This window comes from Cherax quadricarinatus, chromosome 87, assembly GCF_038502225.1.
Source record: "Cherax quadricarinatus isolate ZL_2023a chromosome 87, ASM3850222v1, whole genome shotgun sequence".
Classification (NCBI taxonomy): Eukaryota; Metazoa; Arthropoda; class Malacostraca; order Decapoda; family Parastacidae; genus Cherax; species Cherax quadricarinatus.
The window spans coordinates 9,366,081-9,382,927 of NC_091378.1; the positions used below are offsets into that span (position 1 = coordinate 9,366,081).

The following is a 16,847-nucleotide window of genomic DNA, read 5'->3' on the forward strand; positions in this document are numbered from 1 at the left end:
AGCTTAAGACTATTTACTTTGTTTTATACTTAATTCTAACTATAGATTCTCTACAAATCTTATGATTACAAGCATTGATCCAGATACCAACCTCTTATTTAATGACTTAAATGAATCAAACAGTTACTGTAATTACTACACTGCAGAACAATCAAAGGCACTTCTCAGTGCCAACAACAACATAACTGTCTTTAACTACAATATCAGATCTTTAAGCAAGCATTACGATGACCTCATAGCATTACTAAATTCCTTACATGCCAATATGTCCATCATTACACTAACTGAAACCTGGCTAAAGCCTGATAGTACAGATGTCTATGCCATTCCTGGTTACACAGCCATACACAACTGTAGGCCAGACCAACAAGGGGGTGGCACAGCCATATACTACTCAGACCAACTAGAATGTATCACTAATACTTGCACAAGAGATGAACATGGGGAATATATAATAGCCAAATTCAAATCCAAATACCTACAAAAACCTCTCACATTGATAAACATCTACAGAGTTCCACAGTCAAACATTAGCCAATTTAGTCAAAACCTAGGAAGTATGATAACTGATGCACGCATGAACAAAGATCACTTACTACTCTCAGGTGACTTCAATATAAATCTCCTGCAAGACCAGGACCCACACGTTACTGAATTCACAAACACAATGAGTAACTGTATGTTGCTACCAACAGTAACAAAACCTACAAGAGTTACAGAGACTAGTGTTTCCCTACTTGACCACATCTGGACCAACACCATATCCCCTTTAAAATCAGGCATAATTACAGATAATACCACAGACCACTACCCTACTTTCCTCATAACAACTCTTGGTAAATTACCCCAAGACACTACTAAAGTCACCTTCAGACTTCACAATGAGGCAGCCATTAATAACTTCACAACAGCAGTAGCAAACATTGACTGGCACACTGAGCTAGAAATCAATACAGATATTGACGAATGTATTAATAATTTTCTAAAAAAGACTCAATACCTCTATAACAAGCACTGCCCTAAAAAAACTAAGCAGATGACAGCTAAGAGACTGAACAGTCCCTGGCTAACACCCAGCATTCTCAAATCCATAAATACAAAACACCAATATGAAAAACAGTACAGAATGGGTCACATAACCAGAGACCAAACAAAACGTTACTCGTCAATCCTAACCAGCCTGATAAGAAGGGCAAAAAAATTGTATTATGAGAACAGATTATCCAACTTACGAGGTGATATAAAAAAGACCTGGAAAACCCTATCAGAAATTCTGGGAACAAAAAAGATATCACGAAATAGCGAAATAAAATTAGCAAAATCAGCAAATATCAGTAAATATAAAAGAAACACTACCTGTTTATAAATTCAAGTCTCTTCTCAAAGATCACTTACTCACCCAAAACCAAATAAATACTGAATAACTGAACCTTATAAATTGTATATCTTAAATGTTTCTCACAATTATATCACATAAATGTTAAACCTAAAACCCAATCTAACTTTATTATTTTTTAAATACACTACCTAACAGAATACTCCATTCTACTGAATTTACAACAATGCATGCAACCATATGACCTGTCTTTGTAATACTCACTTGAGCTTTATAGTAATCAGTTTACATTAATGTTTTTCACTGATTTCATCATTGCTTAGTTAATCTTAAGTTAATTTTAAGCCAGCCCGTAATGCTATGCATAGTATAAGTGGCTTTGGCATGCTGCTCTTCTGTATTTTTTTGTACCTCTGTAAGTGTGCTAAAATTATAAATAAATAAATAAAATAAATATATATATATATATATATATATATATATATATATTTTTTTTTTTTTTTATTATCACACTGGCCGATTCCCACCAAGGCAGGGTGGCCCGAAAAAGAAAAACTTTCACCATCATTCACTCCATCACTGTCTTGCCAGAAGGGTGCTTTACACTACAGTTTTTAAACTGCAACATTAACACCCCTCCTTCAGAGTGCAGGCACTGTACTTCCCATCTCCAGGACTCAAGTCCGGCCTGCCGGTTTCCCTGAATCCCTTCATAAATGTTACTTTGCTCACACTCCAACAGCACGTCAAGTATTAAAAACCATTTGTCTCCATTCACTCCTATCAAACACGCTCACGCATGCCTGCTGGAAGTCCAAGCCCCTCGCACACAAAACCTCCTTTACCCCCTCCCTCCAACCCTTCCTAGGCCGACCCCTACCCCGCCTTCCTTCCACTACAGACTGATATACTCTTGAAGTCATTCTGTTTCGCTCCATTCTCTCTACATGTCCGAACCACCTCAACAACCCTTCCTCAGCCCTCTGGACAACAGTTTTGGTAATCCCGCACCTCCTCCTAACTTCCAAACTACGAATTCTCTGCATTATATTCACACCACACATTGCCCTCAGACATGACATCTCCACTGCCTCCAGCCTTCTCCTCGCTGCAACATTCATCACCCACGCTTCACACCCATATAAGAGCGTTGGTAAAACTATACTCTCATACATTCCCCTCTTTGCCTCCAAGGACAAAGTTCTTTGTCTCCACAGACTCCTAAGTGCACCACTCACTCTTTTTCCCTCATCAATTCTATGATTCACCTCATCTTTCATAGACACATCCGCTGACACGTCCACTCCCAAATATCTGAATACGTTCACCTCCTCCATACTCTCTCCCTCCAATCTGATATTCAATCTTTCATCACCTAATCTTTTTGTTATCCTCATAACCTTACTCTTTCCTGTATTCACCTTTAATTTTCTTCTTTTGCACACCCTACCAAATTCATCCACCAATCTCTGCAACTTCTCTTCAGAATCTCCCAAGAGCACAGTGTCATCAGCAAAGAGCAGCTGTGACAACTCCCACTTTGTGTGTGATTCTTTATCTTTTAACTCCACGCCTCTTGCCAAGACCCTCGCATTTACTTCTCTTACAACCCCATCTATAAATATATTAAACAACCACGGTGACATCACACATCCTTGTCTAAGGCCTACTTTTACTGGGAAATAATTTCCCTCTTTCCTACATACTCTAACTTGAGCCTCACTATCCTCGTAAAAACTCTTCACTGCTTTCAGTAACCTACCTCCTACACCATACACTTGCAACATCTGCCACATTGCCCCCCTATCCACCCTGTCATACGCCTTTTCCAAATCCATAAATGCCACAAAGACCTCTTTAGCCTTATCTAAATACTGTTCACTTATATGTTTCACTGTAAACACCTGGTCCACACACCCCCTACCTTTCCTAAAGCCTCCTTGTTCATCTGCTATCCTATTCTCCGTCTTACTCTTAATTCTTTCAATTATAACTCTACCATACACTTTACCAGGTACACTCAACAGACTTATCCCCCTATAATTTTTGCACTCTCTTTTATCCCCTTTGCCTTTATACAAAGGAACTATGCATGCTCTCTGCCAATCCCTAGGTACCTTACCCTCTTCCATACATTTATTAAATAATTGCACCAACCACTCCAAAACTATATCCCCACCTGCTTTTAACATTTCTATCTTTATCCCATCAATCCCGGCTGCCTTACCCCCTTTCATTTTACCTACTGCCTCACGAACTTCCCCCACACTCACAACTGGCTCTTCCTCACTCCTACAAGATGTTATTCCTCCTTGCCCTATACACGAAATCACAGCTTCCCTATCTTCTTCAACATTTAACAATTCCTCAAAATATTCCTTCCATCTTCCCAATACCTCTAGCTCTCCATTTAATAACTCTAGTCTCCGATTTTTAACTGACAAATCCATTTGTTCTCTAGGCTTTCTTAACTTGTTAATCTCACTCCAAAACTTTTTCTTATTTTCAACAAAATTTGTTGATAACATCTCACCCACTCTCTCATTTGCTCTCTTTTTACATTGCTTCACCACTCTCTTAACTTCTCTCTTTTTCTCCATATACTCTTCCCTCCTTGCATCACTTCTACTTTGTAAAAACTTCTCATATGCTAACTTTTTCTCCCTTACTACTCTCTTTACATCATCATTCCACCAATCGCTCCTCTTCCCTCCTGCACCCACTTTCCTGTAACCACAAACTTCTGCTGAACACTCTAACACTACATTTTTAAACCTACCCCATACCTCTTCGACCCCATTGCCTATGCTCTCATTAGCCCATCTATCCTCCAATAGCTGTTTATATATATATATATATATATATATAAATATATATATATATATATATACAGTGGACCCCCGGTTAACGATATTTTTTCACTCCAGAAGTATGTTCAGGTGCCAGTACTGACCGAATTTGTTCTCATAAGGAATATTGTGAAGTAGATTAGTCCATTTCAGACCCCCAAACATACACGTACAAACGCACTTACATAATTACACTTACATAATTGGTCGCATTTGGAGGTAATCGTTATGCGGGGGTCCACTGTATATATATATATACAGTGGACCCCCGACATTCAATGGCATCGACATTCGATGCATTTTAACGCAAAAATTTTGCCTCGACATTCAATGGAAAACCAGACATTCGATACGATTCGCACGAGACATGTCCACTTGTGGCCTGAACTGCCCCGTGGGTGCCAGTGTTTACAAGCCAGCCAGTGTGCGCGCATCTAAGGATACATTCGGTACATTCCGTATTATCCATATTATCAATGTTTTTGGTGCTTGTTTCTGCAAAATAAGTAACCATGGGCCCCAAGAAAGCTTCTAGTGCCAACCCTTCGAGAAAAAAGGTGCTAATGACTATTGAAATGAAGAAAGAGATAATTGCAAAGTACGAAAGTGGAGTGCGTGTCGGAGTGCATGATGATTTGGTAAAGAAATTGCCTGCAACTAATGATGTGAGTGAAGTTAAGGCCAGCAAAGGTTGGTTTGAAAGATTTAAGAATCGTAGTGGCATACACAGTGTGGTAAGGCATGGTGAGGCTGCCAGTTCAAGTCCTAATGGAAGGGGATTCCCCTTCTAAACACTAACACCATCCACACTCTCCCCTCCTCCCATCCCATCAATCATCACCAGATCTTCATTAAAGGTAAGTGTCATTTATTCTATTATTAATCTATTGTTATTGTTGTTATTGTAATTATTCTATTGCATTAAACTTAATATTTCATGTGGTAAAAAAAATTTTTCATACTTTTGGGTGTCTTTCACGGATTAATTTGATTTCCATTATTTCTTATGGGGAAAATTAATTCGACTTTCGATATTTTCGACATTCGATAGCCCTCAGGAACGGATTAGTATTGAATGTTGAGGGTCCACTGTATATTTAAATTGTATATATATACAGCCTCTCCTCACTTAACGACTGAGTTTCTTTCCTAAGGCTGTGTTGGTAAATGAATTCAATGCTAAGTGAGGAGCATATTGTAATGGTAGTGGGTTTGTATCAACCATCTTTGATATTTTAAAGTCACCTTTGCACCATTTATAACATTTCTGGTATATTCTTAAATGCTTGTACAGTAATGTACTGTATATTGTAATAAACAGAATAAGAGGAAATCTGCTCTAATAGACCTTATTTAGGTATGAATAGTGGTAAGAGAGCCCATCGTAAGTCTGAGTCGTCAGTAAACGAGTACGTTGCTAAATGAGAAGAGACTGTATATGCAAAACAATTGTACCCATTGTTTTGATCATTGTATTGATCAATACTAACACCGCAACTGGTCAAGGAGTCGAACCCATGCTGCTTTGGCCTGCCTCATGACGCTATAACCCACTGGACCACACAATCCTACAAGAATCAAGCGCCCAGCAGAGTTAGGCATTTTACCTCGATTCAAGGACATGTGGTGCGAGTGCCTCCGAGCTAATTTCATTCTAATCCCTGTTTGGTGTACTAACCTCCACAAGCAGTATTTATATTACTGTGACCATGGCTAGTCACAGTGTTATTGATTCAATACCACTCATTCGTGGTCACAATAATATACACTTACCATCCGACTTACGACCTGCTCGACATACGACGACTCTACTTACGACCGTGTTTTTTATGCCAAATTTCTGGGAAATAAACAAGTGTTTGTGTTGTACACTGTTTATCCTAAACCTTACAGTATAAAATACAGTACTAACAGCATAAAAAGTAAAGTAAAACATGAAATACCAAAATAAAACAATAAAATAGTCATTACAAAAATGATATGTTGATATTCAGTAGTAAAGGTTGACTTGTGTCCATTTCGACTTACGACTGGTTTCTCGGAACCGAACTCGGTCGTAAGTCGGATGGTAGGTGTACATATAATATATAATATAATTTATATATATATATATATATATATATATATATATATATATATATATATATATATATATATATATATATATATATATATATATATATATATATTTAGTATATATATACACAGATAGCAGTTGGTAAACAGCAATTACCCAGGGGTGTACTACCGTCCTGCCAAGCAAGTGTAAAACAAAAGCCTATAATTGTTTTACATGATTGTAAGATTGCTGGTGCATTTTTTCTGTCTCATAAACATGCAAGATTTCAGGTATGTCTTGCTACTTCTACTTGCACTTACATCACCCTACACTTGGATGTACAAGCATATATATATATACACACACACACACACACCCCTCTGGGTTTTCTTCTATTTTCTTACTAGTTCTTGTTCTTGTTTATTTCCTGTTATCTCCATGGGGAAGTGGAACAGAATTCTTCCTCCATAAGCCATGCGTGTCATAAGAGGTGACTAAAACGCCAGGAGCAAGGGGCTAGTAAACCCTTCTGTATACATTACTAAAGTAAAAAAGAGAAACTTTTGTTTTTCTTTTTGGGTATGGCCGGTTTGCGTCGGTGGGAAACGGCCAACATGTTAAAAAAATACATACGTATGTACAAGCGATTCTAACAAAATGTGCAAAATAATACTTCAAACTAAAGGGATGCAGCCTCAAAATTTTTCTAACCCACAGGTCTAGTTTTGACTCTAGACCAACAAGTTTTCCATAGATGAAACAACGTATCACTGACAAGTATGAAGAGAAAGACAGGCTGCAACACAAGCTAGGATATGCACTACAATTTTTCCTGTGTAAATAGGAATGAGTGTAGCAGTATTTTTCCTGGTGCTGTGCTGATAGTTATCATAATCTGGGGAGGAGTCAAATCAGCAGAGGTAATAAATACCAATAGAAGGATAGGAAACAAGATTGATCAAGAGGGGGATTTCTAATTCCCAGACTCAGAGCCCCCCATGAAAAAGGCACTTTCCCTTGAAGTGTGAATTGCTCATTACTCTAAAATTTGTTCATGATTGCAGCCATGTATAAACGTAAGTAACCATTCTTACAGTATTCATTACCTTTGTAACTTGCGAGTTCATTACCTTGTACCTAGTTCAGCCATCAAAACTTTGGAGCCCGGTCCCTGGACCCATTGTGTACCTCTGTAATCTGTAAATACCTTTGTAACTTGTCATGATTGTGACTAGACCTACCTGGAGTTCATTACCTTTGTAAATTGTGAGTTCATTACCTTTGTAAATTGTGAATTCATTACCTCTGTAACTTGCTCAGCTATCAAAACTTTGAGGCCCAGTCCCTGGACCAATTATGTACCTCTGTAATCTTTTGACTACCGCCCACAGGATGGGTATGGGGTGCATAATAAACATATTAAACTAACTAACCTTGAAGGGCTCAGATAAAAAGTTTTCACACTTCAAGTTATCAGAAGCCACGTGGCAGACCCTGCAGGACGATAAACAGCTTTATTATCAGTTGGTGTTCAGGTCATATTACACTCAAGTGTTGCAGCGTGATACTAGTTATCTCCAAACAATACTACCTGCAGTTGTGCCTTCTAAATTTAATTATTATTATATTATTGGGACAAACTAATCCTTGAGGGTCATACAGTGCCTGGGGAGTGAAAGGTAATCAGTTTGATCCCAGCAAAAACTGCTCCAATTCCTGAAAGTAAGAGCTTTTCACCAACTTGAAGGCACCCACTTGAATGGTTTGATTCTAGATAAGATACTATGAAGACTTGTGTCCTTACTGAACTGTGTGAAGAGAACTCAGGCTGTAGATGATCCCTTGAACCCCTGCAAGAAGGGTGCCTCGATGCAGGCAAAAGGCTCTTGAATCGAGAAACTACCCTCCACTTGGATTTTACTAAAATACTGTACATAAGAACATAAGCAAAGAGTAACACTGTAGCAGGCCCAGTGGCCCATACTGGGCAGGCCCACCTCATGCCCAAACCCACTAAAAAAACTATCTCCCCAGCCCAAGTGTTGTATAACCCTTACGGAATTGGCACTTCCTCATTAATATAATACAGCCTCTCCTCACTTAGCAATGTACTCGTTTACTGATGCCTCAGACTTTCAACGGGTTCTCTGACCAGTATTCATACCTAAATAATGTATATTAGTGCCGATTTCCTCTATTCTGTTCATTTCAATATACAGTACACTACTGTATAAACATTTAAAAATATACCAGAAATGTTATAAATGGTGCAAAGGTGACATTAAAACATAAAAAATGGTTCACACACTCACTACCATTATAGTATGCACCTCACTTAGCGAGGAATTCATTTAACAACGTGGTCTTAGATACGGAACTCCGTCGTTAAGCGAGGACAGGCTGTATGCATCTGGCGGTGACCCTTCCTGTGTCATTATCACTACCTTGTTCTGTCCTCATTTTACTGCACTAATATACTTAATCAGCTGCCAACATTTAGCAAAAAATGGACTGGTAGAGTTCGTCCAACACTGGGCTTTTTCATGTACTTGAAAAGGCTCATTGTTGGGTGAAATGTCTTAAAAATTCAGGACTTCAATGCAGTCTAGTCTTTTTTCCAATAGGTTGGCCCATGAGTGTGTCATGACTATAGAACCCATGGCCCTACGCCCCATCAGTATATAAAGCAGGGGTTCCCAACCTTCTCTATGCCCTGCACCCCTAGGAAATGTTGCATCCCCTACAAAAGTAATATCACATTTGAAGATTAAGTTAAATTTCTAATTTTTGAATCACATATTGAATCAAAAACAGTATTGTGGGTAAACAAATTGAATTAAAAACATATGCTTTTAAATGCCATCTCGCACCCCAGGTTGGGAACCCCTTATATAAAGTGAAAACTGGCTCCTGTTGCATTTTGTCTTACGTCCCTCAGCTCTGGGACCAGTTTGTATGCAGCCTCTCAATTATCTTGACCTTTGTGTTTCACTGATGGCTTCACGCTCTTAATACATATTCTAAAAGTCTTCACACATATCATGATTAATGGCAAGCCCTTCATCCAAATTGTGTGTGTCAGAGTACTGGTAAATTACCTTACCTAATAGTTATTTATATATACATGGAATTGTTTGAAAATATATTGCTAATTTGTACAGTTTTTCTCCACTAATGTAAAATATCACATATGGATAATACAGTGGACCCCCGCATAGCGAACGCCTTGCATAGCGAACAATCCGCATAGCGAACGCTTTGTTCGCCAAAATTTTGCCCCGCATAGTGGACAAAAACCCGCTCAGCGACCTTCCGAGACACGTCCATTGTTTACCAGCCAGCCTCCGCGGTAACATTCAAGCATACACTCGGAATATTTCGTATTATTACAGTGTTTTCGGTGCTGTTTCTGGAAAATAAGTGACCATGGGCCCCAAGAAAGCTTCTAGTGCCAACCCTGTGGTAAAAAGGGTGAGAATTAGTATGGAAATTAAGAAAGATTTTGAAGGGTTTGGGGCTAACCCTGAGAAGCCTATGCCAGTTGTGGAATCCATTGTGCCTACTTCAAAAATTAAGGAAATGTGTGCACAGTGGGTTGAACTGCAAACCTTTATGGATGAAAATCACCCTGACACAGCTGTTGCAAGCCGTGCTGGTGACTATTTCAATGACAATGTTATGGCCCATTTTAGACAAATCGTAAAGGAACGGGAGGTACAGAGCTCTACGGACAGATTTGTTGTGCGACAGAGGTCCAGTGACTCTGAAGCTGGTCCTAGTGGCATTAAAAGAAGAAGGGAAGTAACCCCGGAAAAGGACTTGCTACCTCAAGTCCTAATGGAAGGGGATTCCCCTTCTAAACACTAACACTCTCTCTCCCCTCCTCCCATCCCATCAATCATCACCAGATCTTCAATAAAAGTAAGTGTCATGTAATTGTGCATGCCTTTTTCAGTTTGTGTGTACTAAAATTAACATTTTTTTGTGGTAAAAAAAATTTTTTTTCATACTTTTGGGTGTCTTGCACGGATTAATTTTATTTCCATTATTTCTTATGGGGAAAATTAATTCGCATAGCGAACATTTCGCATAACGACCAGCCCTCTTGCACGGATTAAGTTCGCTATGCGGGGGTCCACTGTATTTTGGGCTCATGACCCTTAGACTGAGATTTTAATAATTTTAGACTGAGATTTTAATAATTTTATTATTGATGTAAATAGTGGTAGTTTGCCTCTAACCATAGCATTTACTATTAAAGCTAACAAAATTACTAATTTTAGAGGTTTTAATTAAGAGGGGCCACAAGTTCAAATTTAGAATAAGTATATATATAGAAAGCAAACCAATGTTTCATCCTCTGTACACTTGTATTTGTCAGACTATGAGAATTCATAGTAGTAGCTCATAGCTTAGTAGCATCTTCAGCTCAATTTAAAGTACATGTACCTGGGTTCAATAATGCACGAGTGATGTGGGCAAGGCTCCTTACATTAGCTATCCATGATTGCCTTGCAGTAAATACCTATACATCTAGGCTTTAGCGACATTTTCACAGATGTAAGCATAACTTAGGGTTGAGCTCTGAAAGAGGTTGGGTAGGATAACTGGTTCCTTCAAAATTCTAGTATAAAAAAAAAAATCTTAAATCATCTTGAGAATTTTGTACAGCCTTGGGCCCCTGACATTTAGTGTTTTCTCTGAGTGATGATTGCAATCTGAACATAAGCCCATGACTTCACAAGCTGGATACATTCATAATAAAATAAGCAAAGGAAAAGGGTGCCTTTATGCAAGTGAAGGACTCTTGATTCAAAGAATTGAAACTACCATCCTATTTCTCGAATCAGATCTGATTACCTCATAATTCTCGTCTTTGTTTGGGCCCTATGAGTACCTTTTCCACATGAACCTAACAACCCTTCAGCATGTTCCTTAAGAATGAGACAAGACATTAAAAAAATGCATTTAGAATGACTTTCATTGTGATCAAATTTCATAATAAAGCATACATTATGTACAGTAATATACAGTAGAACTCCCGTATCCACTGATTCGGTATCCGCAGTTTCAGTTATCCCCGGTTTATTATGGTCCAAAAATACCTCTTAATTTTGCCAAATAATAGCCAAAGTGCAAAAGTACAAAAGCTGGCAGTTCTTCAAAGATTATGAGAAGTGCTACCCATTAATGAAAAAGTGATAATTCTCCACGTATTGTGCATAATTCATCAATTAAACTATAATAGTTATGAATAGGACTTATATATAGGGTTTGCTACTGCTATTCGAAGGCCTTGCTATGGTAGCCATAGCAGGGCCTTCAAATTTATCCCCCATGGATACGGGGGTTCTACTGTACAGTAATACTATGTGTGGAGGTGGGAAATACAGTGCCTGCACTCTGAAGGAGGGGTGGATGTATGTTGCAGTTTATGAACTGATGTATCGGCGCACCTTTGGCAAGACAGTGAATGAGTGAGGTATTATGGAAGAGTTTCTTCTGTTTCAGAACACCCTGCCTTTGTGGGAAATGGCTGTGTTAAAAAAAATTGTGTATGTATATTACAGCATTACCCTTATGGGCTAGCACTAAACTTTTCAGAAATATACAGTGCTTCGGGAATGATATAAAATCAAATCTTATCTGAGGAAGGGGAGGCTAATTTGAATTATTTAAAATAAGAGCTTTTCACCAGTATCAAAGTATTGCCCCTTGAAGGGAATGGCTGTTTATAATTATCATATTTATGGTTATATGATTACCCTATGGAAATACAAGGACCCCCAATTGATATACTGTACAAGGACCCCAATGGAAATCTCAAGGATCCCAAAGGAAATAAGTCACTTTGACTTTTTTTTGGGGTTATCCTAGGTAATTTACACACACTTTACCATATATGATAATTGTATGCGTGTGTATCTATCCCGAAATAAATTTACTTACCAATAATCACCATTATACTTATAATTGCAATCACAGCATATCACTCTAATCATAATGGTCATATAACTCTTGATCACAGAATCGTAAGTGTAGAAAATAATGTATAATCATGATTATACAGAGTAATTAGTGACTTAATATAATTATAGGAAATGTTATATTAATAACCATTATCTAAGTAGATTTAATATTAGCTATAATTTATTACAGATTACAACTTACAACTGAAAATTATAATTACAATATACAAGTGAAGATTATAAATTACAGTGGTATATAATCATATTTATAGTAACAAGCAGTGATTGTTAAATACTGTATTATCATTACCAATTATAGGTGATTTGAAATTATAAATACAGATTGTCAACATTCAATCTGCTTTGAATTATTTTAGTTATACTAAATGAAATTAATGAGAATAATAGATAACAGATAATTATATACGTCATGAATATGTGCTTAGCATTCTGACTATTGATTATATTTTCAGTAATTGATATTTTCGTCAAAGTTAAGCGCTAAACCCACCAGGGCCAGAAATAATTGAAAATTTATGTAATTAATCTTGCAAGACAATTATGAAAAACGTCTTAATTATGCATTTAAAATATTAAAATTTGAATATAAAATTATTTTTCTGTAAACTTCATCAATAACACGATTATCAATAATTGTGCACGATTCACTCATTTTCTGTGGCCTAGTTAGAATCCTAGTTAAGAGTCCTTCAACAGCATAACTGCACACTATTCTTAAGATGGACCTATTGTTGATATGAAATTAAGCAATAATCGGAGTTACAGACACACTTTTTCTTATAAATAATCTGGAAGTATTACTATATAAAATTATTATATACAATTATTATTATTATTGAGGGAATTGGTAAATCCATAGGATTATACATTCTTAAAATTCATAATTATGTGATATAAAATTAAAATTTATATTTGTGGGGATTATTATAATCATAAATAAGTGCTAAACCCACAATATTTATAGGGGAATGTCAGCAATTACTGTAAAAACTGTAAGCATATGCTAGGTTAAGCTATCATGCAACTTAATATTCATCAAGGACTACAAAGAACTAATGAATATACAATTTAAAGTCCTGTTTAGATGCATGTACCTCCATGCGTGTATGTATGCGTGTATGTATGTATGTGTGTATGTATGCGTGTATGTATGTATGTGTGTATGTATGCATGCGTGTATATATGTATGTATGCGTGTATATATGTATGTATGCATGTATATATGTATGCGTGTATGTATGCGTGTATATATGTATGTATGTATGTATGCATGTATGTATGTGTGTATATATGTATGTATGCGTGTATATATATATGTATGCGTGTATATATATATGTATGCGTGTATATATATATGTATGCGTGTATATATATATGTATGCGTGTATATATATATATATATATATATATATATATATATATATATATATATATATATATATATATATATATATGCGTGTATATATATATATATATATATATATATATATGTATGCGTATATATAATATATATATATATATATATATATGCGTGTATATATATATATAATATATATATATATATATATATATATATATATATATGGGTGTATATATATATATATATATATATATATATATATATATATATATATATATAAAGCAGCGTATCAAGTTACACTTCTGTTTTAAGAATTTTTAATTCCACTTTACCTGCATTAATCAAATATACTGTATGTATGCGTGTATATATGCGTGTATGTATGTGTGTATATATGTATGCATGTATGTATGCGTGTATATATGTATGCGTGTATATATGTATGCGTGTATATATGTATGCGTGTATCTATGTATGCGTGTATATATGTGTGCGTGTATATATGTATGCATGTATATATATATATGTATGTGTGTATATATATATATATGTATGCGTGTATATATATATATATATGTATGCGTGTATATATATATATATATATATATATATATATATATATGCGTGTATATATATATATATATATATATATATATATATGTATGCGTATATATAATATATATATATATATATATATATATATATATATATATATATATATATATATATATATATATATATATATATATATATATATATATATAAAGCAGCGTATCAAGTTACACTTCTGTTTTAAGAATTTTTAATTCCACTTTACCTGCATTAATCAAATATACTGTACCGCCACCTTTCCATTATAACCGAATATACCTCTTAATTAAGTTATTATATTCATTAAGTTTATGAAACCAAAGGTACAAACAAGTACAATTATCAGTGTAAATTACCTAGGATAACCCCAAAAAAGTCAAGGGTGACTTATTTCCACTGGGGTCCTCAATAATAATAATAATAATAATAATAATAATAATAATAATAATAATACCTATTTCTACAAGTACATCTACAAGGCATACAGGTCTAGTTGACATCAATGACACTACTACTATATAGAAAGCCCCTTGGTATGCAATCATATCTGGCAAATTAGGTCAGTATTGTCCCAGGATGCGACCCACACCAGTCGACTAACACCCAGGTACTCATTTTACTGATGGGTGAACATAGACAATCGGTGTAAAGAAACGTCCGATGTTTACACCCCTTCGCCGGAAATCGAACCCGGACCCCTCACCGTGTAAAGCGAGAGCTCAGGCCACGGGGCACCTTAAGTTTATTTTCAGTGGAAAGCGCTAAATCCGTTGGGTAAATAAGTTTATTTAGGCACAGGAACAAATACGTAATTATAATACACAGTTTAACGTGTGTAAATTACTTAGGATAACCCCAAAAAAGTAGATGACTTATTTCCATTATGGTTCTTGCGTCTTGCAAATGAAAGGTAATAAAGTTCGATCCGAGGGAGGGAAAAAAAAGCTCCAACTCCTTGAAACAAGAGCCCTCCCCCGACCTTTTCAAGGTAATTTTTCAGTTAAATAAGTAATAGTTAGTAGGTCATGGACGCACCCAGCTTCCTGTCACTTAGAGTTACAATTTTGACGGATTTAAATTTAGGCGAGAGGCTGGCATGCTGCTGGCTGTTAGCAGAGAGTTGGTACATAACTACTGCCTTCAGGAACGTCAAGAACACGATGCTCTGTCCTAGAATTTAGGTCACTTATTGCATGTTGCATGTTGTGGTACGACACTTTTAACACTTAAAACACCGGCATGGCGTGATTTGATGCCGGGCGTGGATTATTTCCATGAGGATGCACTAAACCCGTAAGGATAAACAGCACCTATTGAACGGGAGGTAATGAGGATCAATACATGGAAGAGGAAAGCAGGTCCAATTCACTGGATCAAGAGCTCTTCACAAGCTTCAAAGAACAACCCCTGAAGGGTGCCAGACGTATAACAGTATCCACTAGGCAGTTTTTTCCCAGTGTAATAATCAATGATAACACAAACATCACCATATATCTTGCATTAAAATGTACAAGCTAGGTAATATGGCGACCACGTGTACTCATACGGGTTTAAATATAGGGCGGTGTGGGAGGCGGCCAGGTGGGGGAGTGTCATTCAATGCCTCGGTGATGCGCTTGTTTCAGACACTTTTATCCGGGAAAACACTTATTATAGGACTATGTTCTTAGAGTGGGACTTTACCTAGTGATTAATAACGCCCCACTGTGGGTGAAAAGTAGGAATATAAAGATTTTTACCCCGCTGAAAAGTTTTTTTGAAGTTAGCACTTGTCGGCTTCCGTCACTATCTCGTCACTTGTTTTTTACCACTTATCCGTTAATAAGGCTAACACACTTAAGCACTAGGCCACTTACCTTACTAGAGACACCACCTAAGCCAAACACGTCCAATTTTAGAACCACAGCAGCAATAACCAACCTCCAGATGGAAGTTACCACTTGCAACACCCCAACCACCACAACTTACTAGATCCACACACACACAACAGCCGCACTAGAGCATTCCTACCTCACCACACGCGTAGTTCCAGCTATACGAAGAGTAATCCCATGAGGAAAGTGAATGATAAACGCGAGGAGATGTATGAAGGGCAAGTGTGATGGGGGAGAGTGAGCTGGTACACGCCACACAACCTCACCATCCTGCGTTGCCATCAACATTTACCTTCTCACGCCATATTTAGGCCTATTTTTGGGAGTTTTTACGGTTTTACCTATTGATCTATTGTGTGAGGGGCTCGTCATATACATACACTTGTTAGAAGAGACGTAGTGAATGTGTTATAGGAGTAAATAAGTGGTACAATGGGGGTATGGCCGCGTGTGGCTTCTTCGTAGCAAGTCTCAACCTCGGTTTTTCACATCTTTTCATTTCTACAAAGTTTCACAATGCTCCATTAATTTTTCCTTACTTTTATTATTTCATAAATCACATCTCCTTTCATCCTTCTAGTGCAGCTTTTGTTTGAATTATTAGACGAAATTACACGCTGTCAAGCCTACATTAACAAATCGAGGGAAATATTAAGGTAAGTATCGTTCACGTCAAGCCGCTGCCAACTGTTGCTTCCTGACGCTTAAACTCGACTGTATATCCAGTATTGACAGAGATAAAAAGTAGATTATGTTAGACATATTATCTTTCTTACAGCGCCAGACTT

At 36.7% G+C, this 16,847-nt stretch overlaps 1 protein-coding gene across 4 annotated transcripts in view; it reads right to left on the reverse strand.

Moving 5' to 3' along the window:
- Positions 1-16,598, reverse strand: part of LOC128703752 (uncharacterized) — a 78,978-nt gene extending 62,380 nt beyond the window's left edge. For 2 of the 4 annotated variants that reach the window (XR_008409357.2, XM_053798518.2), the window contains exon 1: positions 16,196-16,351. The gene's annotated coding sequence lies outside the window, so the exon portion shown is untranslated. Of the gene's footprint in view, positions 1-16,041; positions 16,098-16,195; positions 16,352-16,439 lie in introns of those variants that run through there. The other 2 variants (XM_053798521.2, XM_053798520.2) reach the window with 2 other exon arrangements.
- Positions 16,599-16,847: the final 249 nt, after the last annotated feature.